The 27,468-nt window shown below is 37.2% G+C and overlaps 1 protein-coding gene and 1 long non-coding RNA gene across 3 annotated transcripts in view; both read left to right on the top strand.

The window, feature by feature from the left end:
* LOC122324230 (retinoic acid receptor beta-like) overlaps positions 1-27,468 on the top strand; it is a 159,002-nt gene that overhangs the window by 59,263 nt on the left and 72,271 nt on the right. The gene's annotated exons all lie outside the window — the stretch shown is intronic.
* On the top strand, positions 640-8,999 carry LOC122324231. The gene is made up of 4 exons (XR_006247117.1): positions 640-1,148; positions 2,676-2,831; positions 2,919-2,997; positions 3,605-8,999. It is a non-coding gene; the product is annotated as an uncharacterized LOC122324231 (long non-coding RNA).

The following is a 27,468-nucleotide window of genomic DNA, read 5'->3' as shown; positions in this document are numbered from 1 at the left end:
TCTTTAGAAGACAGAGTAAGATATTTTTGATTAAATCCGAAGGTCTTGCAGTTTTGGAACAACATGAGAGTGAGTAGTTATTGACAGAAGCTTTATTTTTAGGTCACAAAGCCTTTACATTTAAATGTAAATTTGAATAAGCAGTATAACGAAATATTGCATCATGCACCTGCCAACTATTATCTCATTAAAATGGATCACTTTATGAGCAGAGCCGAGCATAAACCAGCCCAAGGATGACTTGAACTATGGAAATGTTGGGACTTTTTGTTTTCATTTGAATTAAATGAAAAATGAATTTTCACATGAGCAATATTTTATCTATAATAGAGCATAAATAATATAACAAATGTATAAACTGAGACATTTTACAATTTTATGCACAAAATTAGCTCATTTCAAATTTGATGCCTGCTATAGGTCTCAAAATAATTGGAACAGTGGTATGTTTAGTATTGTTATGGATTCACCAGGCTCTTCCACCAGCCAACCACCATTCAGCACACCTGCTAGCCAACCACAATGCTCCCTCCCTGAAAACTAACCAGCCGCACTTGAATCCCATCACCAGCTCATCAAGACTCTGTATAAAAGCATACACCACAGTTGCCTCAGTGTCTGGTGTTGTTGCTACATGAATTGGACTACCGCTGAAGCACTATTAGGTCTAAGCCTATTGATGCTTAACTTGAAACTTTGTCTTCTCCTTCAGTTCCAGCGTGTCTTCTGAATTTTCCAGTTCCCAGTCGCTTTCTGTGGTGTATGCTCCAGTCTCTCCGTGTTCAGATCCAAGTTCAAGACAGAAAACCAAGTCAAGTCTCAGCCATCGTCAGTCTAAACTTCCCAAACATCCATTACTCATCTGCCACTGATCTCCGTGCAGCATCTGTGTCAATAAATATAATTATCATTTTACTCACCTTCATGCCTTGGTTCATTTCGTAACAGAAAACTGGACCAATAATGCTGATAAAGTGAGAGCACAGTTGATCCATTCCAGGAATTAGTTGATTCACTCTAAAGAGTGCTCCAGCATCCATTAGTCTCCACATCACCACCGGAATCACCTGTCAGCAATCCGCAAACGCAGAGCACTACTTCACCGCCAACGCTCAACAGTTCCATGACCCAACAGGCACCCTACTCTGGTAAGGCGAAGATGTGCAGTGGGTTTTTACTACAATGCTTGCTCATTTTCACCATGCAACCTCAAATGTATCGTTCAAATCAAGCTAGAATAGCATATATTATTTCACTCCTGTCTGGTGCTGCATTGCAATGGACAGAAACGCTATGGACCCAGGTTGAATGAGAAGTGTCTGACGACATACCGGCAGGGGTTGGAACCCCTGACTTCGTCTTCAATTGACTGCCTATGATGACTCGTTAATATTGGAGGAGTTTATTGTTCTTTCTATACGCTGTTCTTCCTGCATATGCAAGCCTGTCATGTCACTGACAAAACCCCTGATACTGCACTCCTCCGTCTTCTCTATAACCAGAGCCTGAACCCTGATACTGCACCCCTCCGTCTTCCAGAAATCACCAGACTTCTAGAACCAGAACCTGAACCCATGCTACTGGACACTGGGAGACTTTCTACCGTTGAGTGGCAGAGGAGGCTGGCTCGGGCTCGGTTTTGTTGAGCTGGTGGGCATATGCGTTTGTTGTGGCCCATACGTCCCAAGAACTCTCTCGTGTCATTCAACCAATTCCAGAAAAGATGTATCTACTCACTACCTGTGTAATGCTTACTGCCTCTGACTTCTTTTACAGTCACAGCCCTCCTCGGCTCCAGGTCAGCTGGAAACTTCATCTCGGTACCCTCTGCCACCAGCATAAATTACCAACCTCTCCAACTGCGACAAACTACCAGGTCCACTCGATAACTGGGAAACCTGAGAGTCGATGACAGATCACGTGCTGGGTCTTTCGTTTACAAGTTGGATTGTTACATGTAGAGGGTTGTCATCTTTAATATTCCTCCCTGATACTCTCAATTCAGTGACGTTTTTTGCTCCAAGAGAGCTGCTAGCTTACCACCACATCAGCCATGGGACTGCGCCATTGATCTTTGTTTCTGGGTGAGCCAATGCCCCATGGGAAGGTCTACCCACTATCCTTCCAGAGAGTAAGGCCATGGAGGAATACACCGATGAGGCACTCAAACAGGGCTACATTAGACTATCAACCTCCCCTGCTGCATCAAGCTGCATCTTTGTGGCTAAAAAGGACGGAGGCTTGAGGTCCTGTATCGATCACCGATCCCTCAATAACATCACAGTTAAGTTCCACTATCCACTTACCCTTGAGCAACTAAGAGGGGCCAAGATCTACGAAATTGGACCTCTGTTAGCACCTACAACCTCATCAGAATACGTGAGAGGGAAGAATGGAAAACCATATTTCCGTATTTCAAAATTTCAGGCACAAGGTCCTCTGAGAGTTTCTCCACACATTCATTCTCATCTATATTGAAGACACCCTGATATCCTGATATATAGACTTCATTTTAAAGAACTTCAAAAATGCCTTGTATTCGCCAGCTTTTACCGTTGTTTCATTCAGAATTACGGTTCCCTCACAAACCTCATCAAAAAGCTGTCTCTGTCCTATACCCGTAAGCCACAGAAGCCTTTAATACCCTCAAGAATTTCCTCTTCTTGTCCATGCAGACCCTGAAATACCCTTCATAGTCAAGATCGATCCAACTACTGGAGTAGGAGCAGTCCTGCCGCAGCATCAGGGAAGCCATCCATGCCTCCATCCATGTGCCTACTTCTCCCAGAAGCTCAGCCATCAAGCTCGCCCTGGAGGAGTGGAGACACTAGGTGGAGGGAGCTTCACACCCTTTTTAAGTGCTCACGGATCACAATTTACAATATCTCTGTGATAACTTTTTTTTTGTTGTTAACTAGGTTTGCTATTGGACCATTTCTAATGACCAGCTATGGCAAGGGATCTGAGAAGGCAACTGCCCGTGGTCACACATAAGAGGTAACTTGACATGACTGCTGGACAGATTTTCCCAAGTTTTGTCATCTGCTTCCTTTTAAAGGGATTATCCATAGTCCATAATCCATATGGAGACTGCCAAAATCCCAAGATTCCCGAGATATAGACTCAGACCTTCTGCCATGCCCATTAAAACACCTGGAACCAGATCTTGGGCTCGGCAGAGTATACCCAGAACTCCCTGCGACAGCTATCTACTGGGCACACTCCCTTCCAGTGTATACTCTATTTCCAGCCCTCATTATTCCCCTGGTCCGGGAAACCATAGGAGGTACCAGCTGTTGACCACTGGTTCTGGGATGATGATCATTATCATCTGCAACGGGCTGTGCACAGGCAGAAGATGTAAGCCGATTGCTGTAGAGGTGACATGCCAGAGTATCAACCAAGTCAAAAAGTCTGGCTCTCCATGAGGTACACCCGTATGCGTCAGTCCTGTCGTAAGATCAGTCCTAGATATCTTGGCCCCTTCACCATCTTGGAACAGGTCACACTGATTACATTTAAGTTACAACTAACACTACAGAATTCATCCCACATTCCATCTTTCTCCTCAAACCTCACCACAAACTTCTCCCTCTCTCCACAGAGCCTGGCCCGACAGAGGAACCAGACTTTTCATTGATCCCGGAAGAAGTTACTGTTACGAATTTGGCGTGTTCTTCCACCAGCTAACCACCATCCAGCACACCTGCCAGCCAACCACAATGCTCCCTGTCACCTGAATACTAACCAGCCGCACCTGAATCCCATCACCAGCTCATCAAGACTGTCTGGTCTTGTTGCTACACGGAGTGGACTACCACTGACTCTCTATTGAGTCTAAGCCTATTGATACTTACCTTGAAACTTCCATTTTGTCTTCTCCTCCAGTTCCACCATGTCTCCTGTATGTTCCAGTTACCAGTCGCTGTCTATGGTGTGTGCTCCAGTCTCTCCGTGTTCAGATCCATGTTCCTGTCAAATCAAGTCTTAATCGTCGTCATCTAAGCTTCCCAAATATCAGTTACTCATCTGCCATTGACCTCTGTGCTGCATCTATCAATAAACATCATTATCATTTTAATCACCTTTGTGTCTTTGGCCATTTCGTAACAAGCAAATTTCAAATGTAGTTTTGTCTAACTATAGTACACGTTTATCACTTTGAAATGGTCCATTTTAAATGAGGCTTGGCCCACAGGACACAACGGTACTCCTGGACCATGTTCACATATGGCTTCCTTTTTGTATAATAGAGCTTTAGTTGGCATCTGCAGATGGCATTATGGGGATTATGTTTACAGACAGTGGTTTCTAAAAAGTATTCCTGGGCTCATTTAGTAATGTCAATAACAGAATTATGCCAATAAATAATGCAGTGCTTTCTGAGAGCTCAAAGACCACTGACATCCAATATAGGTCTTCAGCCTTTTAAATAGATTTCTCCAGTTTTTCTGAATCTTTTGATAATGCTATATGCACGTTGGATGATGGGATTTGCTATCTGACATTCAGGAACATTGTTTTTAAAGTATTCCACAATCTTTTTACTTAATCTTTCACAGATTGGAGAGCCTCTGCCTTTCTTTACTTTTGAGAGACATTAATTCCATGGTTAATCATGTAACATACCTGATGTCAATGATTGCTTTTTCAACTCTCTTTTGCCCCTGTGCCCTTGTAACAGGCATCAATCAATCACTTTTATTTATGTAATGCTTTTAACAATACAGATTGTATCGAAGCACTGAACAGTTGCAAATAGGAGAATACAATGATAGGGATGTATAATGATAAGATTAAACAATTTGTTATTAAACTAATTAAATCAACTCAACAATAATTGCTAGAAATTGTGTCCGCAGCAAAGCAAGCCAGAAGCAACAGCAGCAATGAACTAAAGCCCCACCCGTACAGAATGCAGAAAAAGAACCTTGGGAGAAACCAGGCTCAGTTGGAACCAGTTCTCCTCTAGCCAGACACTAAGTAACTGAATAAGAGAGAAACAGACTAATAATAGCATAGATGCCCTTCTTTTTTTATGATGTAATGAGTATATTGTGCTTTATGAGGAGTGTTCTAGCTGATCTAATTAATGCAGCCTAACAATCCTTTAATAAATTTGAATAATAAAAGCATGTTAGTTTGTTATGTGTAGGCTCGGATGTGCATTTAATCTAGATCACATTGAAATGAACTCATTTAGTGGATAAAAGTGTACAATTTTATAACCATATATATTCTATAACGTTATATTCTATTGTGAATAAAATATTGGCTCATGTGATTTGAAAGTCTTTTAGTTTTTTTTATTCAACTTTGACAAATGTTCCTACATGACTGGAATTCAGATTGTAAGTGGCCATCCTTAAAGAGCTTGCTCTGTGAAGCTGCCTTCTAAACATACACAAAACGCAATGGCTCTGTTGACAGTAGCTTAGTTAAAAATTACTAAACAAGCTTTGTGTTGCTGTAATGTTACTTATCAAGTACAGAAGATACAAAACATGAGATTGCAAAACATTTCTAGTTTAGACCAGAGTGCTAGGACAACAATTCAATGGTCCATAGACATGACAATACTAGTAGAGGGACACTCTTTATTCTTCAGAAAAATGGTCACTCTCATATTTCTCTTAAATTAGAATTTCAAGCCTAGATATATCAATCAAAGTTAATTCTGTACAAATATTGAGAACATAAACTGGGCACAAATGCCATCATTTCTATATAATTACCCTGGTGTAAAATAAAGAAGTAACAAGGGAGTGAGGAAAAGAAATAGTGAACACAACTCAACTGTGACGGTTAAAAAAAATCACTAAGACTAACACAGTTAATTTTATGGCATTCCCTTTCTCTTTCATTGCTGCAGTGAAGGACAGATCAATTATTGATAAAGTCACTCAATCTAAAAGTGCAATTTACTGCTTTTAGCGATCTAACTCTTATAATTACAGTTGGGGATCTAATGTGGCCTGTCTGGGGCTTAACCACTGCTGTATTCAGCACAGTGATTGTGAAATGCTTACTGTATCTGCTTGACATTCAGCTCAATGGTGTATTGGGATGTTTTTCACTGGACATTTTATTCAACCAGTTGTCACGTTTTCAAAAGAATCTAATTAAGATGTGTAGTGTGGTGTCAGTGTGGAGTGTAACATGGGTATACCGATATCAAAGATATCAAACTAAAGAACATATGAGATGCTCTTATTATCTGTTTTTTTCTTTTTTTTTAATAATTCACATCCAGACACACAGCAGAGGATTTTCATACAGATCTTGACAAAAGTTGTCTACTGTTGGAGTAATTTTAACAGCAGTATTATTGTCACGATCTTTAGCAGGAGTGCCCATGCGGTCTGCTAGAGGGCACCCCATACTGTAACCTTTAGGACTCACCCTGGACTCTATTCCCATTTTTTTCTGTTGCTGAAAAGCAATGTTCAATACCGAAACCATACTTTCAAAACTGTTTAACAGTCTGCACTACCGACATGAATCTCAACCAAATGGTTCATCTCACCCTCAAAACTCACTCAGACCAACAAAATACTTCAAATCGGTCTCAGAATAAACTTGTTTCATCATAACACTGAGAACAATTCTCATTCAGAAAACATACATTTAATTCTTAACACACTGATTTAAAAAAAAACACTAAAACATTTAAAGTTTGAATGATTTGTTTAATAATTGGACAAGAATAACATCTTTTCATTTTACCCACTCAGCACAAAGAATGAATGAGAAAAGCAGCATTTTCATAGAAGTCTATGAGGACCACATTTTTCAAAATTCACAAACGCTTTTGTCATTCATACTCTACAACCTGAAAAACACTATTAATTTTTCAGATGCTAAGACACTGCTTTCAAAACTGATAAAATCACATTCAAATCAGAATAATAACAAACTCTGTCCATTTCTGCAGGAATTACATTAAAATATAAAATCCTAGTAGAATATTTATTATATTATATAATATTGAATAATAATTATTTCAAACATAACTTTAAAACATAACCCTCACAGTACTGAACATCCATCAATATATTCCATGCATTCTCCTCAGTGTTGGTCCCATACAGTCATGAAGGCTGGAGACAGAACAACCCTCTGGACACATTCATATTCACACTCACTTACAGTCTCCAGTTCTGTCCTGTATGTCGGATATGGATTGTGAGAGAAACCAACATCAACACAGAGAATACATACAAACATAGAAAGGTATAGTGCAGCAGCTGGGAGACATACAGTACCTCCATTATTTGACTGATGATAGTTTTTATTGCTTCAGTTGTGTATGTCAAATGTATGTTTTTGAATGAAAATTGTTCACAGTGTTATAATAAAACAAGCTCATTTTGAGACCTATATGAAGTGTTTTGTTGGTTTGTGTGAGTTTTGAAGGTGAGATGAACCATTTGGCCAAGATTCATGTTGGTAATGCAGACTGACTGTATTGAACAATGCTTGTTAGCAGTTGAAATTAAAAAAAAAAAAATGATCATAAGTCAAGTATAATGAGGTACTGTATGTGCAGAGTCCCAGATGCTGCAGAAAACCTTTCTGTGTGGAGTTTGTATATTCTCTATGTACAGTAAGCACAGATTCATGTTTGTTGGCTCACTTAAAGTGTATGTCACAGTTCATGCATTGCAGGTTCATGTTATAAGCATCTCTTTGGGGAGACGCTTTCTTCTGTCTTGGTTTAAGACAATTGGAGAATTCCTGTCAGCAAGGCATTTGTTTTGGCTTTCTCTGTCCTTTCACTTTTTTGCCTTTCCTTTAGTCTTTTGAGTTGTAAATTGCAAAGAAATAACTGGACTTAAGCTGTGAGAATTCACTGAACAATGATAAATGAGACCATTTGCTAAGTATTTATACTGACATGTTGCAATAGTAATCAGTTGTTTGCTTCATTAACCTTGCTGCAAATCAAAGATTGTTGCATTGGACTACGATTTCTATATTAAAAACCTATGATATATGTGCTTTGACTTTGCACTTCCAAGGTTTTATATAATTGATCAGATGCCGCACAACTATTTTTACAAATATATACAGTGCAAAGGTTGTACTGGTGTAGACACAGTGGTTTTGCAAACAGAGGAATTTTGGAACACTTACTTGTATAGGGACCAATTCTCACTATTGACTAGTGGCTTATTGGCATTCTTATTAATAACATGGCTGTTTATTAGTACTCAGAAAGCACATATTCTGCATGACCATATTCTACATCCCTAATCCTAAACTTAAAAACTACCTTACTAACTATTTGTAGTTTACTGAGGCAAAGGTTGATGGTTTACATAAAACTGGATCTTAAAATAAAGTGTGACCAGAAATTTTCAGAGCTGAATGTATGCCAACACTATTTTGTGTCGTAAAATAGATAAAAGCAGATCAAATATTAGATCCTTTATTTTGTTGTACTAGCACAAAAAACCCTGCCTGCCTTTGTGAATAAACGAAAAAGAGGAAAACAAATGTTAATATATCCATTTTCTTTCAATCAAAACAACCTCGATGCAAATCATGGCATTATTAGCCCTAAATTACTTAAATTAATGTAAATTAATGTAACAGGTTATTCTCTGCATTGCGCTTTTTCACTGGTGCTTTGTGTTTTCAGTGTCCAGTGAATTATGGCAGACAGAGCGATTCCTCACCTCTGACACGTATCCTGCAGTCTTCTGCAGATGCTGTCAGGTTGTCGAAACTGCTTCCTGTGGGCTGGAGCTGAGTACTTGTTATTTTCATACCTGCATCAGGCTGTCTGGTGGGGTTGAGCTGTACCTGTCAGTCTCACCCCTCAATGACCTTGCTGTATCTTATCTGACTTTCATCTGTTGTCAAACACTCTCTGTAGCTTATTTTTTATACACATTCTTTGAATTTTATTGTGTGTCTGTGTGTGTGAGCACAGGACTTTAATATTCAGCAGATTGTATTGGTTTTTGCAAATAAAATGTCAACATGAAATGTCATTTGCATCCCAATTTCCTTTTTGCATCCTCATTGCATGGCTGTCTGCGTTCTCTCTCTTCTGATTGTGGATTGTTGTCTGAAGATTTTAGTAGTGAGGGAAGTTTTGGTGTTGCACAGTATAATTGTAGCTAATAATAATCTTTATTTTTAGCTAATAAAAAAAGCTGTGGTCCGACTGACAAGGTCTCTATGATAGTGCTTACTCCTCCCTGTTACTTCAGGACAGAATATCCATCACTAAACTGTGTTCATTCTTTAGACCAAAGACTTTCAGGTGTACAAAGGTGTACAAAAGACATGCAATCATATTCATTATTAATGGGAGAAAATGTAACATTCAATATTTAGTTGATTTCAAATAGTAAGTTACTTGAGAAACCCAACTACAACGCATCTCTTTTAGAGAGCTACAGACTTCCCTGGGGCAGTCATGGCCTGAGAGTTGGGCTTATAACTTAAAGGTTGCAGGTTTGAGGGATTGCCTGTCCAGTTCTCTCTCTCCACCCTCAATTCCATGACTGAGGTGAGACCCCAAACCGTTTCCTGGATACAGCAGTCTTAACTGCCCAACTGTCCAAGTGTGTGCGTGAACTTGGATGGGTTAAATGCAGAGCACAAGTTCTGAGTATGGGTCACCATGAATAACCTCCTTTCATTTCATTGCAAAACCACTTGAACAAGCTGTGTTCAACCAAGTCACTGCCTTTCTCACACAAAACAACCTCCTCAACTGCAACCAGTCTGGTTTCAGAAGTGGACTCTGTCAGCTGTTGAAGCCCTGAAACTGGCAAGGGCGAAATCCAAATCTTTAATGCTTATCTTGCTGGATCTGTCTGCTGCTTTTGACACGGTTAACCACCACATCCTCCTGTCAACCCTTCTGGCAAAGGGCATCTCAGGAACTATACTCCAGTGGTTTGAGTCTAAAACTGTCTCTAGTCTTGCAGATTTGCTTTATTTAACATCAAGAAGATCAGGCCCTTTCTTTTGAAACATGCTTCACAACACCTTGTTCTAGCTCTTGTTCTGTCCAGGCAGAACTATTGCAATGCTGTCTTGGCAGGTTTTCCAGCCAGTTCTATTTAACCATTACAATCAATACAGAATGTGACAAGATACATTTTTAATGAGCCAAAAAAAAAAAAAAATCAATTTGCAATGAGTATCAATAGCTGCTCACATAAAATTCAAGGTATTAATGTTTGCCTACAAAACTACCACTGGATCTGCACCCCTTTACCTAAATCCACTACTTCAGATTTATGTGCACTATACTCAAAGTGAACAGTGCATTATTGTACCATCCCAAAGAGACACAAAATCACTTTTACAGACTTTTACATTAAATGTTCCCTCCTGGTGGTAATCATCTCGAGTAGTTGAATCTTTATCCATCTTCTAGAAACAGCTAAAAACACATCTCTTTTTTCTTTATTTGACCCTGTAACTCTAGCACTTTGTATTCTAATTCTGTTGTTTAAAAAAACTTGATCCTCATTTACCAAGTGCTTGTTTTCTTTAGAAATAAATAATTAAATAACATCTTCTCTATTTTTTGGCGTATTCTATCTATTGTTATTTATTTAATTAACGAAACGTTAAAAGGCCCTTAACACTAGCTTGCTTTATTGTTTTTCTATCCTGTTTGATTTCTTTTTATTATTCCGTAATTATAAAAAAGAAGAAGAAAAATATTATGTAGTGTGTTAAATAAGACTTGCCATAGCACTTGCTCTTTTGTTCATTTTAATAGCCTCCATTGTCATCAATAGCATCTGCTAAATTACTGTAAATGTAAGTTTGGTACACAGCTTTGGATAATTTGATGGTTTCTCCATTCAAAGAGATAGGAGCTGTACTTGCATAGCCGCCTGAAGGTATTGTGAAGAAAGCTGCAGAGTGAAATGACTTGCCATAAAGGGACTTTGCTTCATACTGAATATGTACACTGCCTTCCGACTGGAGTCTCACTTAAGATTGTGAAATACCCTGTGGGGTTTGAATGGAGTGCACCTTTATTTTAAAGCTGTTTACAGTCGGCATGCAACTTTGCTCTCAGTTTGCAAAAAAAAAAATTAATAAAAACAATAAAAATCTATGATAATCAAAAAATCCATGTATTTGATTTCAGTTTTATTTTGACAGAAAGTTCTAAGCCCTTGAGATATCTCACACTCTCCCTGGCCTTTTCTGTTCAACATCTGGATCACATCTGCTCCCGCTAATGAGGGATTCAGTCTCACTCCACAGACTCTGCAGACAGTTATGACCGCCTTGCAAACTTTTGTTAAACCAACACCAGTCTGAAAAGGCAGTTTTTTCTGGTTGGCTGAATAGAATCCGTAAGATAACGTATTTGAATTTAAATTTGTTATTTGTTGAATTTGATAAAGAAGCAATGGGTTTTGTAATCAAAGCACCATTTCTTGATTGTACATTCTGTGTTACTTTTTATAGTCATGGCTTTAATAAACTGTGTTTGTGTAACTTGTTTTGTCACTGAAAGCACTGGCTTATAATTTGTCACCAGCCCATCTCTGCATAGCATTCCCGCCCATAGCTGTCTTACTCTCTCCATGGTAGCCACAAATAAATCAAGAAAACTGCCGCCTTTGTCCGTTCATTAATAGGCACAACATGCGTCCATACAAAGCCCAGCTATTCTGTGAATGGACTTTGATTGAAGGCTGGGCTCTTTCAGCAATGTTGTTCTTATTCTTGTGCTGTAGCAGTTTGTCTGGCTGTCACAGCACTAATTTATTACTATTTAAAGATGAGACATTTTTACAGCAGTTCTTACTGGATAAGGACTGGGCTCCAGTATAAACTGAGAAAAGCTTTGCTCCGGCCAATGAATGACATACTTGTAGAAAGCTCATGAACATGTTAGATGTTTGTTGTTGTGTTTTGTATTTGTTTTTTGTTTTTTTTTGTTTTGTTTTTTTTTTACAATTACGAGGGCACATATATTAAAAAGAAATAAATAAATTATGTGCGTGGATAAATAATTTCAATAATAAATGCTGCAAGACAATCAAAAAAGCATCTACCAAATGCATAAATATATACAAAAAGCATGTAAAAATGTTATCTAGCTAACAATATATATATATATTTTTACATGGTTTTAGTGAGCACACCTAAAGCTATAACTTTACGGTCTATTTTAAAAGGTTTACTGTAATTTCAAACCAATTACAGTATGTCTTTTTTACTGCTTACATAAAAAAAAGATTCAAAACTAAAGCACTGCATTCAAAATAAACTCAAAAGCAAAGTCTTTTTGCCATGACTTTAATTCCTGTTAAAGTTTTTGTTTTTCTACAGAGAATAGTGTAGTTTTTTGCAAAAAAAAATAAATAAATTATGAAATCGTAAACTAAGTCAAAGGCAGAGATTAGTATATGGTTTTTGCAGATTCTGTGTTGCAGTTTGTTGATAATCTCACAATCTTGGTCATATCCCCAACTTCTGTCCAATTTGTGTAGTTTTGAAAAAGGAATGGAAGAGACTTAAGGATCACTTAAGGATATTCAGTAGTGCTTAGCACTGATTTTTGTAATGAACACAGACAAATGTTTTAATTCTAGGATGTATACAAGATAGATTGATTGATACATGCATACAATGCTGTTTTTTTAGGAAAATAATAATATCTGCTCTATGGTACGCTCTACTATGGTATGTTCTAACTGGCAGCAAAGAGTTATTTTCTGCTCCACTAGTTTAATGAAAAGCTAATAACATATTGATGCAAAAATAGCAAGTCACCCAAGGCCATTTTTTAAAATCATTTTATTATATTTTGCTCACATTTAGTGCTTGTTTGCACATGTGCATGTTGCATGGTTGATTAATTGTACATGTAAAAAAAACATTTTTTGACTGTGGATTCAACTTGTGTATTTAAAAATATATATGCAGCACAGCAGATAAGGCAGGTGGAATATGGGGAAAGCATAATGCATTTAATTTCTACAACGCTGATGCAAGCATCTCTCTAAGGGCACTTGTACGCTGTGTGCATGTTTCTGTGGGATATAAAAGGCTTTTATTTGGTTAGAGTGTCTCTGAAGTCTGTTTTCCTGGATTTGGTATGTCTCTGAAAAGACAGCATGGAAAATAGGTTGGTGATAAGAGAAGCTACTCACAAAAACATCTTAATGCTATTTAGAAAGCTGCTGTAACATGAGGGCCTGTACGCACTGATAAATGGCTGAGATTCAAAGGAACATGGTCTGAAATTCTGTGAATGACGGTGGTGAAGAAGAGCAATGCTGAGGTCAAGGGGAATATTTGAAGCAGAACACATACAAAATACACCCACAATTAAGATATGTGTTATAGTGATGGTCAAAATTATCAGAACACTAATATTTTCACCAGCTAAAATGGTTTTAGGTCAGTTATTATTATTATTATCATCATCCGTCTTTTTATGTACATATATGTTGACTTAAAAGTTGTTCACCCAACCAAAGTCACTGAGTAAAATTACTTTTTTGTTTTCAGCTAACAGACTTTATTATCTTGAATGCTGATGTAATTAATTTCTCTCGGTTTCCTGGAAGATGTTTTTTGTTTGATTGGGTTTTTTTTTATAACAAATGGCAACCGTTTTCACGTATCTCGCTGCACTTTTCACCGCAGTTTCAAAGAGAAATGTCCACTGAGTGGTGCTAAAACACAGGTTGCATGAACTCTTGAACAGCTGGTGGGTATTGTGGCAAATCAGAATTCAGATATCCGTGGACTATTGCTAAAAGTTAACAAAATTTATGCGAAAAAAGGAATAGTTTTAGAGTTTTACTGCCTCTAGTGTTCATTTCTTTTGGAAACTGCAGCGATAGCTACTTGTTGGTAAGTATTTCGTGTCTCACTAAAAAGTGCACCAAGGAAAATTTATGCCATGAGACCAGGTTGTAAAAATAATGTGATAAATATATTTTATTTATCAATAAAATTCTATAAACTACACTAAATCATCATTTGGTGTGAGCACCCTTTGCATTTAAAGCAGCTTTTGCCCCACTTCCTTTTTCAGGGAGCTTTAGAGGTAAGTTTCTTGAAGCATCTTGGAGACGTTCTTCTGAATTTAGTCTGTCTCTGTTTGTTATATATATATTCTAGTGACTATCAGAGTCTTACAGATTACAGAGACCGTCTCAGCATTTAATAAAAAAAATTAAGTGTTAATCTCATCATTCTATTCAACTATCACTCTATTGTCCTGTTTGGTACTGTTTAGTGCTTCGATGTAGTGTACGCTTTGATGGGTTGCATTTCAGGGATTTGTGCAAACAACCCAGTAAAATTTGTTTTAATTACCGTGAGATCGAAAACCATATCTAAACAAAACAGGCATTTTGATTGGCAATAACAGTCATACGTCATTTCATGACAACAGATGCAACGTGACACTGTGGACACGCAACACGACACAATAGGAATAGTAACAATAGTATCATACATGTTTGACACAATATTGCCAGTTACTTTGTCTATTATTGCTCCAGAGATAGAACTATTTTAAAAAGAAATTCTGTTCCTGAACACTACAAATCCCTGAAATACAACCCATCAGAATGTATACTACAGTTGTGCCCCTCAGGGTTAGTGTAGCTCAGTTTGTACCACGATGCGGTATTAGATGAGACGTGATCATGCGATCATGACATGGCATGTGCTCACAAAACGTATATGTCCTATAAATCGTGGTTTTGCCAGATTTTTGTAAAAGGGAGGTTTAGGGGCGGGGTTAGGTGTGGTCATTCGTACCAATTACAGCTAGTAAAATGTGTTTTAATCACTGTGAGATCAGTGTAAAAAGTGCATTTAAACATTTCATTCAGACCAACGGCAAAAGACCATCAAGTGGACGGCAATGCGTCAACGTAAAACATCTTGGGATTGGTTTCAAAACCTATTCATTTTAATGAATGAAGAGTCAAATCTTTATGCATGGTGAACTTTCAGATTTAAATTTTTTTTTCCTTCACCTAAAGCTGTGTTACACACTGCTTGAAAGGACATTTAAAAAACAACAACAAATATAATAAAATAACAAAAACTTTTCAGATGTGTCTGGATTAGTGTAGACATACTTCTCTGCCTTACCTCTACCTCTATGAACCTAACCATTTCTTAGCATAAAGAACAGGATAGAAGAAACAGATACAAATAGAATCAATATCTTCTTTATATACAGGTTTTGTATGGCTTTAGAAGACATGGAATGCACAACAAATAGCTTGTAATACTTAATCTACCCGTCACATGTTTTAAATTAATAACTGGTTAGACAAGCATTTGGAAGAGTTCCTAGTTAATATAGTGACCCCAAGAGATATCTTTATGGTCTTAACAGTGACAAGTCTTGGACATGCTTCAGTTTTTAAAAACTCATAGTCATAATCATTTGTATTTAGAAAATTGGGGGTTATTGGTTCAAATAAATTTAATTATTAAAAAATAAATTAAATATAATTTAATCTTACTTGAAATGCCCATGCACCAGTGACACTGTTTTCAGCAAAGGTCTCCTTTACTTCATGTCTGTCAGATTCAGAACATTAACTTACAGGCTTATAGATCATCTCCTTAAAATCACATAGCATCGCAACCAATGTTACCACACACACACACACACACACACACAGGTCTGACCAGTCCAGGTGGCACTAACAATAGATTTGCCGGGCTGCTGCTGTAACCTACAAGAGTTATGAAGAGCACTGCTCTTACTCACGTACTGATGTTTTACAGTGCTTGAGAGTTTGTGTTGTATTGAGTGGGTGAATATTTCTTTGTTTATGTTTTGTGATGTGAGAAACAAAAGCACTGCTGATGGGGGAAGGGGGAGAATAAAAGAAATGTGGGGGTTGGGAAAGAGAAAGAGAGACATTTGGAGGTGATATGGAGCTCTGATGCGGTGCCTTTGAAAAATGAAATAAAATTTTGAGATAGATAAAAATATGAAATATTTTTTGCTGAACATGAGGAGAGAGAAAGGAAACAATTAAACAATCCAATACAAAAAAGACAATTTTGACCCTGCATCACAAAAACAGTAATGAATAGCATGAGCATATGTGTAGCAATAGACAAAAACACATTGTGTGGGTTTTACACCAAAACTCATTAGGATATTTAGTAAGCATCAAATTCTATTAATATATTTTGTAAATTTTCTACCATAAATATATAAAAATTTAACTTCTAATTATTGATATGCATTGCTACTTCAAAGGTGATTTTCTCAGTATTTAGATTCCAGATTTCAAATAGCCAAATATTTCTAACAAACCATATACCAGGGGTGCTCAATCCTGCAAAATTCACCTTCAACTATAATCAAACACACCCAAAGCAACTAAAGTCGTCAGGATCACTTGATTAGAGTTGGAGCTGAACTTTGCAGGACAGTCGATCGCCAGGAGCAGGCTTTATGTAGCTTCCAGATGATGTAACTCAGTTTAAAAATGTATGATTGGTTTTGTGGTCCAGGGTCACAATTAAATAAATATTATGTGAGAAAAAGGTTTGCACCTATGTTTTGTTGTCTTTACATATTTCATAATTAAGGCGTGTCTTCTTTTCTGTTCATTAAGGCAGTGGTTCTCAATTCCAATCCTGGGGACCCCCTGCACATTTTACGTGTTTCCCTTATTTAACACACCTGAATGACATCATCAGCTCATTTGTTTAATTCATGGATCTCTCTCCTAACGAGCTGATGATCTCATTCAGGTGTGTTAATAAGGGAAACACGCAAAATGTGCAGAGCAGGGGGTTCCCAGCACTGGAATTGAGAACCACTGCATTAAGGAGTTGCACAGCAGTCATTTTTTTATTTTGGCTTTTTTTAGCATCATCTCATTCTTTCATTCTGGGATCGGAGAGATGGGCAGCGTGAGAGGGAACAGCAGCAGTGATGGAGTGCAAGCTGGTGCAGAAAAATATTGATTTTCCTGTACCAACCCGGGTAGATTAAGAAATGCCAATACTGGGATTCCACCCGGACTCTCTGGTTCATGTTAAGTTCACTTGTCATTTTCTATAATTCTGATAAAATCAAGATCCTTAACGCTGATGTAGTTATCCAGCACTGACTGCCTGTGGGCGACTGATTGAATTAGACCACTACGTTTGTCCATTAGAGAGAGACAGAGAGAGAACAGACTCTCTTTATAAGCTCTTCTTTAAAAAAAGAGAGTTGGCATTAATGGACTAATTATGAGCCCTCAGAAAATGGACAGTTCCTACAGTAGTTATGTTATGATAGGAGGATGTGAAACTGCTGTTCCTTGTTTACTCTCTGCAATATATTGTTACAGGAATAATGAAAACTTTATGCTAATACTCATTATTCACATAGCAAGCAATTGATAACATTGTAGTTCACATAACATTTCAAATAATATTAATGGCCTATATAATGAAAATATGTCAAGTACATACATAGAATATTTGTCACTTTATGTATGTAAAAATAAGTCATAAATGATAAAAGAAAAGTTGAGCATACAGAATGTGTATATATGTTGTTTTCATAAATGTATGTGTTTTAATGAAATACATGATTGCTACATACTGTTGGAGAAAAATCTACAAAATTTACATTATATAGACATATATACTGCATACCAAACTGCTGTACAAGTTCATGATAATATAACAGACAAAAACAGAACACAACAAATTTGATAAAAGTAAAAAAGCAATAACACAGAAGCATCACAGGCCTTATCAATCAATCAGTCAATCAATCAATCATTTTTAATTATATAGCGCTTTTAACAACACAGGTTGTATCAAAGCACTGAACAGTATAAAGTATAAGAATACAATGATAGGGATGTATAATGACAAGAGTGACCAATTTGTTATTAAATGCAGAGACGGTCTCTGTAATCAATTTGACGATAATCGCTAGAAGTTAGGTGTCCCCATCAAAGCAAGCCAGAGGCGACAGCGGCAAGGAACCAAAACCCCATCTATACTGAATGGAGAAAAAAAAAACCTTTGGAGAAACCAGGCTCGGTTGGGGCCAGTTCTCCTCTGACCGGACGCCCAGCACTTAACCTCCAGTTCAATTTTAAATGCAGCTGTGTCAGGTAGTGTAAATGACTTAGTGTGTGTGTGTGCATCAGGATCTGGTGATCTGTCCACGGGGCTCATCTAGGTGTTCTGATCTCTGATGAACATAATCTCTGGGTGTTGATCCACCATCTAATCTGGATATAAACTGTGAAACAGATTAAGAAAGAAACAAGACTAATATTAGCGTAGATGCCTTTCTTTTTACGATGTCACAAGTACATCGTGTTTTATGAGTAGTGTTCCCGGTTCCAGCTGATCTAATTAATGCAGCCTAAAAATCCTTTAACGCATTTGAATAACAAAAGTCTGTTGGCGTGTTATGTGTAGGCTACTTAAAAAAGATATATCTTTAATCTAGATTTAAACTGACAGAGTGTGTCTGCTTCCCGAACAGAGTTAGGGAGATTGTTCCAGAGTTTAGGTGCTAGATAGGAAAAGGATCTGCCACCCGCAGATTTTGATATTCTAGGTATTATCAAATGGCCAGAGTTTTGAGAACGCAGCGGACGTGGAGGACTATAATGTGATAAGAGCTCGCTCAAGTATTGAGGAACTAAACCATTCAGGGCTTTATAGGTAATTAATAAGATTTTAAAATCTATCCGATGTTTGATAGGGAGCCAGTGCAGTGTTGACAGAACCGGGCTAATATGATCATACTTCCTAGTTCTAGTAAGGACTCTAGCTGTTGCGTTTTGGACTAGCTGAAGTTTGTTTATCAAGCATGCAGAACAACCACCCAATAAAGCAAATACAATAATCTAACCTAGAGGTCATAAACACATGAATTAATATTTCTGCATTAGAGGTAAAAAAGCATAGGTCATAATTTAAATATATTTTTAAGATGGAAAAACGCAGTTTTACAGATGCTTTTCGAAGGAAAGATTGCTGTCAAACAGCACACCTAGGTTCCTAACTGATGATGAAGAATTAACAGAACAGCCATCAAGTGTTAGACTGTGTTCTAGATTATTACATGTGGGGTTTTTAGGTCCAATTATTAGCACCTCCATTTTTTCAGAATTTAGCATTAAGAAAGTACTCATCGTCCAGTTTTTTATATCGACTATGCATTCTGTTAGATTCTCAATTTGTTGTGTATCACCAGGCTGCACTGAAATATAGAGCTGAGTATCATCAGCACAGAAGTGAAAGCTAACACCATGTCTCCTGATAATGTCTCCCAGAGGTAACATGTATAGGCTGAAAAGTAATGGTCTTAGTACTGAGCCTTGAGGAACTCCGTATTTCACTTGTGTGATATGATACCTCCTCATTTACTGCTACAAACTCATAGCGGTCTGATAGATATGATTTGAACCATGCTAAGGCTCTTCCACTAATGCCAACATAGTTTTCTAGTGTATCCAAGGGAATGTTGTGATCGATAGTATAGAATGCTGCAATAAAATCTAACAGCTCTAATAACGAGATAAAACCACAATCCAATGATAGAAGCAGGTCATTAGTAACTCTAATGAGAGCAGTCTCAGTACTATGGTACGGTCTAAATACTGACTGGAAATCCTCGCAGATACCATTTTTTTCTAAAAATAAATATTGTTGTGAGGATACTTACCTTTTCTAGTATTTTTGACAGAAAAGGGAGATTAGAGATTTGTCTGTAATTTACTAAGTCTTTGGGGTCAAGATGTGGTTTCTTAATAAGAGGCTTAACTACAGCCAGTTTTAAGGTTTTGGGAACATATCCTAATGACAATGATGAATTAATAATGGTCAAAATAGGATCTGTGACTTCTGGAAGCAGATCTTTTAATAGTTTAGATAGTTTAGTTTATCAAACAAATATCTTTTAAGATGGGTTTTAGACATGTTTATTTCTGGCTGTTTTGTATTATATTATATAGATTATATCTTCATATATCTAGAGGATGTACTGTATGTGTGTGATGATGATAATATCACCTTTGCTGAATAACAATATCATTTTTAATATAGGGTAATACATAAATTAAATTTTCATATGGGTAAATACATTTACTGTAGACTATCAGGATTGTACATAGCAAGGATAAATTGCACCTGACTTGAGCATTTGGCCGACTGTGTATGGCCGCTGAGTGTACACAAACACACACATCTTATTAAGACGCTTATACTGAAGTGTAATTACAGCATCTACATGTCACACGGGAGCCATGACACGAGGTGCTTAAAGCTTCTTACAGCAAATGAGTACCGTTTACTGCTTGCTAATCTGTAATAGGGCTCCTACTGAACACCTGGCAACTTCTGCTCTGCTGATTCACGATGTTGTGAGTGTGACTGCTCCCAGTAGTTAGGAAGTCTAGTCTAATTGAAAAAAAAAAAGTTAACCAATTGGTTTATATATACTGATTTGTTAAATTTTGTTCCTTTAACAATGTAATTGATTAAATATTTTAAATGTTAATGTTGTAAAGTTTGATGTTCTTGTTTACTGATGATGTTATTTTGGCAGATATATTTTAATGATTTGCATTGATAAAAAGCAGTAGAACGCCAAAATGCCAATAACTCTTTGTTGTATTATTTATTATTGTCCTGAATAAGCTGTTTCACATAACAGATGTTTGTATATTCTCTACAAGACAAAACTAAATTTATACAAATTATTTTGTTTAAAGGTTTTCATACCCTTGAATCTTAATAAGGAGTGTTGTTTTCTTGAATGATCCATGTTTGTTTTTATATTTTGTAATAGTCTCTTGTTGGTTTCTAAGAAGCTAAACTGTCTGCTGTTTGTCAGGAAAAATCCTCTATTTCCTGTGCAGTTCTACTTATTTTGTCATCAGTAAATATTTTCACCTTGCAATGTGTAAGTCCCTCAACTAATCTCAATGTGAAAACATGCTTTTCAAAAACACAATCACTGCTGGAAAGGGTTCAGACACTGTAATGCCTAACCAGCAGAGGGAGCTCTCACCGGAGTACTAGCGGTACTCCACCCCTCTGCTTCCTTTTATTATCATTTCCTGTTTGAGGGCTTTATAACCAGAGGCCCTCCTTAGATTCACTGTGAAGTATTGCCAGTTTACCTGTCTTACCATGATCTCTGCCTGTTTCTCTGATTCTCGATTCACAGACCTGCCCTTTGGACTTATTGGTATGATTGGACTGCCATTCTGCTTTAGACTCTCTGTCTGCCTAATTACCTTTGCCTCTTAGATTGTCCCTGTGTTGTCCCTTGACAGATCGTACAGCCTTATTGTTATTGATTGCCTGCCTTATCATTTATGTTTGTTGCTCTTGCCCACAATAAACTTCTGCAAATAGATTCGACCTTCGACCTGGCGTTTGCATACCAAAGCGAGCTCTTGAAAAATTACCAAGAACAGTTCACCAAGCTACAGTCTGTCAACAAACACCTAACACATTATATTCGCTCCCTTCCCCAACTCCCATGCTCTCTCCATACTAAGTTCGGAGAAGTTTTTGAGTATCCAACTGAAGGAAGGGATATATCCACCCAAATCCTGCAGATAACCCAGAGAGAACGCTCAGTCGCCGACTTTGCTCAGTTCAGAACTCTACCTGCACAAAGTGGATGGAATGATATTGCTTTGAAAGCTGTATTCTTGAGTAGTTTAAATATTGAGCTACTTGCTTGTAGGGGGGAAAAGCAAACTTTCTCTGATTTCGTTACCCTGGCTATTAAGGTGGATAATCTGATAAGACAATCACCTAAGAGTAAAACTGCCCGAACTAAACCCTCCAAAACTATTTCAAGTACTCATGACCATGAACCCATGCAACTCGGGCTCTCACGACTTTCGGTTAAAGAGAGAGAGACGACACCTAAACCACCTGTGCTTCTATTGTGGTACGACCGGACATCAAAGCCAAGGATGTCCACACAAACTCTCAGCACCCAGGGTGAATATGTATTCCTTCTCTCTTCTCACTAGTAAATCCTTCACTTTACCTGTTGAGTTAACAGCGATGATAGATTCTGGAGCCACCTTGAACCTGATAGATCGCAACTTTGTGTCTAAGCACCAAATCCCTACTCAGCCCTGTAATCCCTCCATACAAATCAAAGCCATTGACAATGCTCTCATTGGTAAGGGAATCAAGAACCAAACTCAAACCTTCACTCTCCAAGTCGGTCTCCTTCACCAAGAATCCTTATCCCTTTATGTGGTGGACTCTCCCAAGCAAGAAATAATTTTGGGATTTCCATGGCTAGCTGCTCAGGATCCCCAGATTTCTTGGCATTGCAGTGAGTTAATAAACTGGTCATCTTTCTGCCATAGTCAGTGTATCTCCTGAAAGCCCATGCCTTGTTTCACCACCACTGTTGAGAACCCAGAAACCAAGCAAGCAGTAACTGTTCCCTCGTGTTACAATGATCTCCTTGAAGTATTCAGTAAAACCCAAGCCACGAAATTATCTCATCGAACCAGAGATTGCGCCATTGACCTACTCCCCAATGCCATGCCTCCCAAAAGCAAGGTCTACCCCCTTTCCAGGACTGAGAGTCAGGCCATGGAGGAATATATCTCTGAGGCTCTCAAATCTGGTTTCATTTGCCCTTCAACCTCCCCCCGCCGCCATGGGGTTTTTCTTCTTCACCCTAACTCTGATATACCTTTCATTATAATATTTTATGCATCTGATTGCGGCATTGGAGCCATCCTCTCACAACGATCCAGCAAATCTGGTAAACTGTACCCTTGTGCTTTGTATTCCTGGAAGCTCACGTCAGCAGAGAGAAACTATGAAGTAGGCCCATGAAGGCAGCTATTGAAGAGTGGCGGCACTGGCTTGAAGGAGTCATTCACTCATTCCAAGTCATTACTGTTCACAAGAACCTTGAGTACATTAAAAGTGCTAAACACTTGAACCCATGCCAAGCTCACTATTCCCTATTTTTCACATGATTCCAATTCACTGCCATGTATAGACCAAGTAGCAAGAACAGCAAAGCTGATGCCCTCTCCCGACATTATGATCACCACTTCAATAACACTGACCCTGAACCCATTCTCCCACCATCCATAATCCTGGCTCCAGTGTCTTGGGATATCATGGAGGAGTTGCAGCGCGCACAACAGCAAGAACCAGCACCAGCTCAAAGCCCCCCTAACAAGCAATATGGATTGGGAGGGATACGGACCTGAGGAGAGATCGTGGGTAGCTGCCCCGGACATCCTGTACCCGTCCCTTATTGGGGAGTTCCACAGAGCCAGACCCGACTGGCCAGCTCCACAACCACGAGGACGACAGTTTTTGTAACACCTAACCAGCAAAGGGAGTACTCCACCCCTCTGCTTTTCTCTATGATCACTTCCTGTTTGAGGGCTTTATAACCAGAGGACTTCCTTAGACTGTTTCTCTGATTCTCGATTCATGGACCTACCCTTTGGACTTATTGGTATGATTGGACTGCCTTATTGTTATTGACCCACTGCCTGCCTAATTACCTTTGCCTCTTAGATTGTCCCTGTGTTTGTCGTCAGATTAGACTGCCTTATTGTTATTGACCCACTGGCTGCCTTATCATTTATGTTTGTTGCTCTTGCCCATAATAAACTTCTGCAAATGGATTCGACCTTGGCCCCTGCCTCCTTGTTACAGATATGCAGTAGATGCTGGAAAACCAAAGAATGTGCAGGAGCTGGAAGATTTTTCTTTGCTCAGGACCAACAAAGAGATCATGAACAACTATCACAACACAGAAAGACAGTTGTAGATCATCCAGGAAATAACACAGATTATTAAGATTGAAGGGTGTCTAAGCTTTTCAAAGTCATTTTTTATGAATTCAGTTATTATTTTGTCTTGTGTAGTATATATAAAAATCTCTTATTTGAAATATTCAATAAAGTACTAAATAAAAAAAACATGCAATTTTCATGATCCCTCTTATATGGTTAAAATTATTAACATATTTGCATATTCTGCAAGTTTGTACTCTTATGAGCACAACTGTATTTGAAATGTTTTTTGGGTGTTTTTTTTTTTAGAAAAGCTTTATCCCATGTCGCCAAAGTCTTAGACAGACACAAAGCATACACACAAAAAATAACGTAGAAATTAGCTCCCACAAATATGTGTGTAGAAAATTATGCTCTAATCAGTATGTTCTTCGAAACTAATTTATTACAATGTTTTTTACTTCAGCTCTTGAAACGTTTTCCTCTATATAAATATCCTCTATTTAGAATTTTTGTTATAATTGAAATCTGATAATCGCCAAACACACTATATTGATCTTTATTAAAATAATAATAATAATAATAATATTAAAATAGGTGTAAATCAGAAGTGGAAACTCAGGTCTGAGACTTGGGCTTGAGTAACACCAACGTTGTCAAAAAATAACTTGTGTCTCAACTTGGACTTCTGAACAACAGACTTGAGACTTCACTTGGATTTCAGTACAGTCTTGTGAAAAACATTTTGTTATGACATTGATGATTATATTCTTAGCATCATATTTTCCTATACATCCCTCATTTATTCATTCCATATCAATATGTGAAAATAAAAAACTTAATCTCTAAACACACATTGTGATATACACATAATGCATCTGAAAGTATTCATTACCCATTTGAAAATCATGGTTATCTAAATGAACCACAAACAATTTTAATATTTAACAATATTTTACCATATTTGTCATTTAATCACCATATATTTTCAATTGTACTATATTATTCATTATTATCATTTACTTTATTTGAATTGTATATACTCCTTCAAATAAATTCCTTAATAATAGTTATTTTGAATAAAAAACAAGATATTCTTGAAGTATGCTATTTTTTTTCTTTTTAAAAAAAGGTATTTCGAGTCATGCTGTTATACAATAAAAGCATATTGTTCCAAAAAAAGAGTCTCAAAAATGTATAATTAAAAATATTAAAGAAATGTAAAGAAATTTAAATTGATTCTTAAAATTTAATTTAAAATATTCTCCTCCACTCTCTAACCTCATTAGTGTTCATGCAAATTCCAACTAATTCCAACTATTCCAACTATAAACAGGCTGTGGAATATAGAAACACAATCTAGCAACACATCTGTTCCACTCCAGAAACTTTTGGCAGAGTAAACACACTGGTGCTGGCCAACAATGCCAAAAAATGCCTTATCTTGATGGACACATTCATTATCACCTTCTAATTACAGGTGCATGTCCAGGCAGATTGATTACCTGTGTGGAGGGTTATTGTTACCGCCAGCAGGACGCAGGGGGCCGGGGACCTGCGGACAGGTGCGGGTGGGGTATTGGTTTATGGGTGGCGTACTGACTCTCTCTATTATTCATAAAGCTCAGGAGGATCTATGACTACCAACACACCTCCAGAAACTACCAACTACACTAACAGAAACACTACCAGGGCAATACTTCCAATGGTGGAGACATGGTATTCTTTGTATAGTAAATTCATGCCAGGGAATATATTAAAATATTATGGTATAATACAATTATGTATCTAATGGTGATACCATATGAAACAATACTTGCCCAATTCATAGAGTACAGTACTTTATTGACATTAACATAAATAATAATAGGTATTAAACAATAAGTTTTATATATTATAAGTTCCAGTAAGTTCCATTTGGAATGTTAGCACACACACAGTGAGGCCTGCAGCTGTACAGCTAAATGCACTGTACATTAAATGCACTGACTGGTCTGATGTTTTTTTGCCTTGGAATTATGATTATTTTTCTTACCTCACTGGTATTTCTATCGAGTGTCAAAAACCATTTAGATAGATTATATAAATGTATAGATCCTAAATCCTAAATTAATCATGATTCTAAATTAACTTGTAATTGTGTGTAGCAATTTGCAACAGATACTTCTATACTATTTTATTACAAAACTATGTTTCTAAACTATTTTATTACTACTAGACAGGTAGGCTATGTAATAAACATACTGAGGCCCTGTGCCAAATTGTACCTTTTAATAGTCAGGGGCTGAAAACTTTTGAACAGGATGAAGATGTTCAATTATTAAATATTTTTGGTTTGTCTGTTTTTGTATAAATATGTATATATATTTTTTCTGTTTTGATCTGCCGTTTGAAAACAACTGAAGATACTTGTTTCCCTGACGACAAATTAAGTACAATTTACCTTGATCCTCAAATTCAAAATATTTTTCCCCCTACATTGTGTTTCCTTCTAGAGCATTTATTAATGTGAATACACTTTATTTTGATGGTCCCTTATCAACATTCTGTTGACAATAAGTAACTTTGCACCTACATGTCAACTAACTTTTATTAGAGTATTAGTAGACTGGTAGGGTTAGGGTTAGAATAAGTTGACATGCTCTTAAAAAGCTACCTATAGTCAGTAGAATGTTGGAAGATCAACACAATAAACTGTTAACAGATAATAATCAGACAGCCTACTTATATACAGCTATTAAAAAGTTTAATTAGAGTATGGTGCACCACCATTTTTTACAAAGCAGCTACTGTACAGTCACTGATTTACATTCTGACTGACAGGGTCCCTATGCAGTGTTTGCTAGTCCCTAAGCATGAGATATTAGCTTACAGTAATTGCTCATTCGGAATGCCCTGCAACGTCATCAAAGAAAATGAAAGGCATGGTCTTTATTATTGATTTCCATAAAAAATTGTAATTTATTTCACTTTCAAATTTAAACACATATAAAATGCATATAGTTATGTATGGAATAAATATAGTCAAAATGTATATGTTGCTATAAATAGTGGTTTCCCACTTTTTTCCCACATGCAAATCGTTTGTGAGGTAAACAAAGTAAAATATAAAGAAATGACGACCTGTTTTTTGCCAGTTTTATTACGTTTTAACTACTCATACAAAACAATATGCAAATGTAACTCATCACCATTAGTAATACTCTAGTTTGTATAATAACATTTTATTCAAACATTTATTACCCGCTCCACTGCAGAACCTCAACAGCTTTGCTCTATCGCTAGGTCTGACTGCGCAAAGACAGTTGGGTGATTTTCCCTCTCCACTTCCTGTGAAGTGATGTATTGATGTTCCCTTATTCCCTATGCCATTCTTAGTGCCCTTCAAAATAAAAATGTTCGTTCCCTTCAAAATGGAATCTCACTTAAAATGGCAAAATAACCTGTGAAGTCTAATTTGCAGTCCATTTATTTTCAAATTTTCACCTATAGTTTATAGTTAGTGATTATAGTATAGGACATTATATAGGATATTAAGTATTTTTGTGTCCTAGGCACACGTCTCAGAATGCTGACTATTTCTATAGCAACCAGAACTTATAACGGCAGATGCAGTGATGTTATGACTTCACAGATCAGCGATTGGCTATTATATTTAGAAGGTGGGGCTTCTTGTGATCGATCTGCCATTTTAGGCGTTTAA

This window comes from Puntigrus tetrazona, chromosome 19 (assembly GCF_018831695.1).
Source record: "Puntigrus tetrazona isolate hp1 chromosome 19, ASM1883169v1, whole genome shotgun sequence".
NCBI lineage: Eukaryota > Metazoa > Chordata > Actinopteri > Cypriniformes > Cyprinidae > Puntigrus > Puntigrus tetrazona.
Note: the sequence above shows the minus strand (reverse complement) of the source record. Positions and strands in the feature narration are given on the sequence as shown.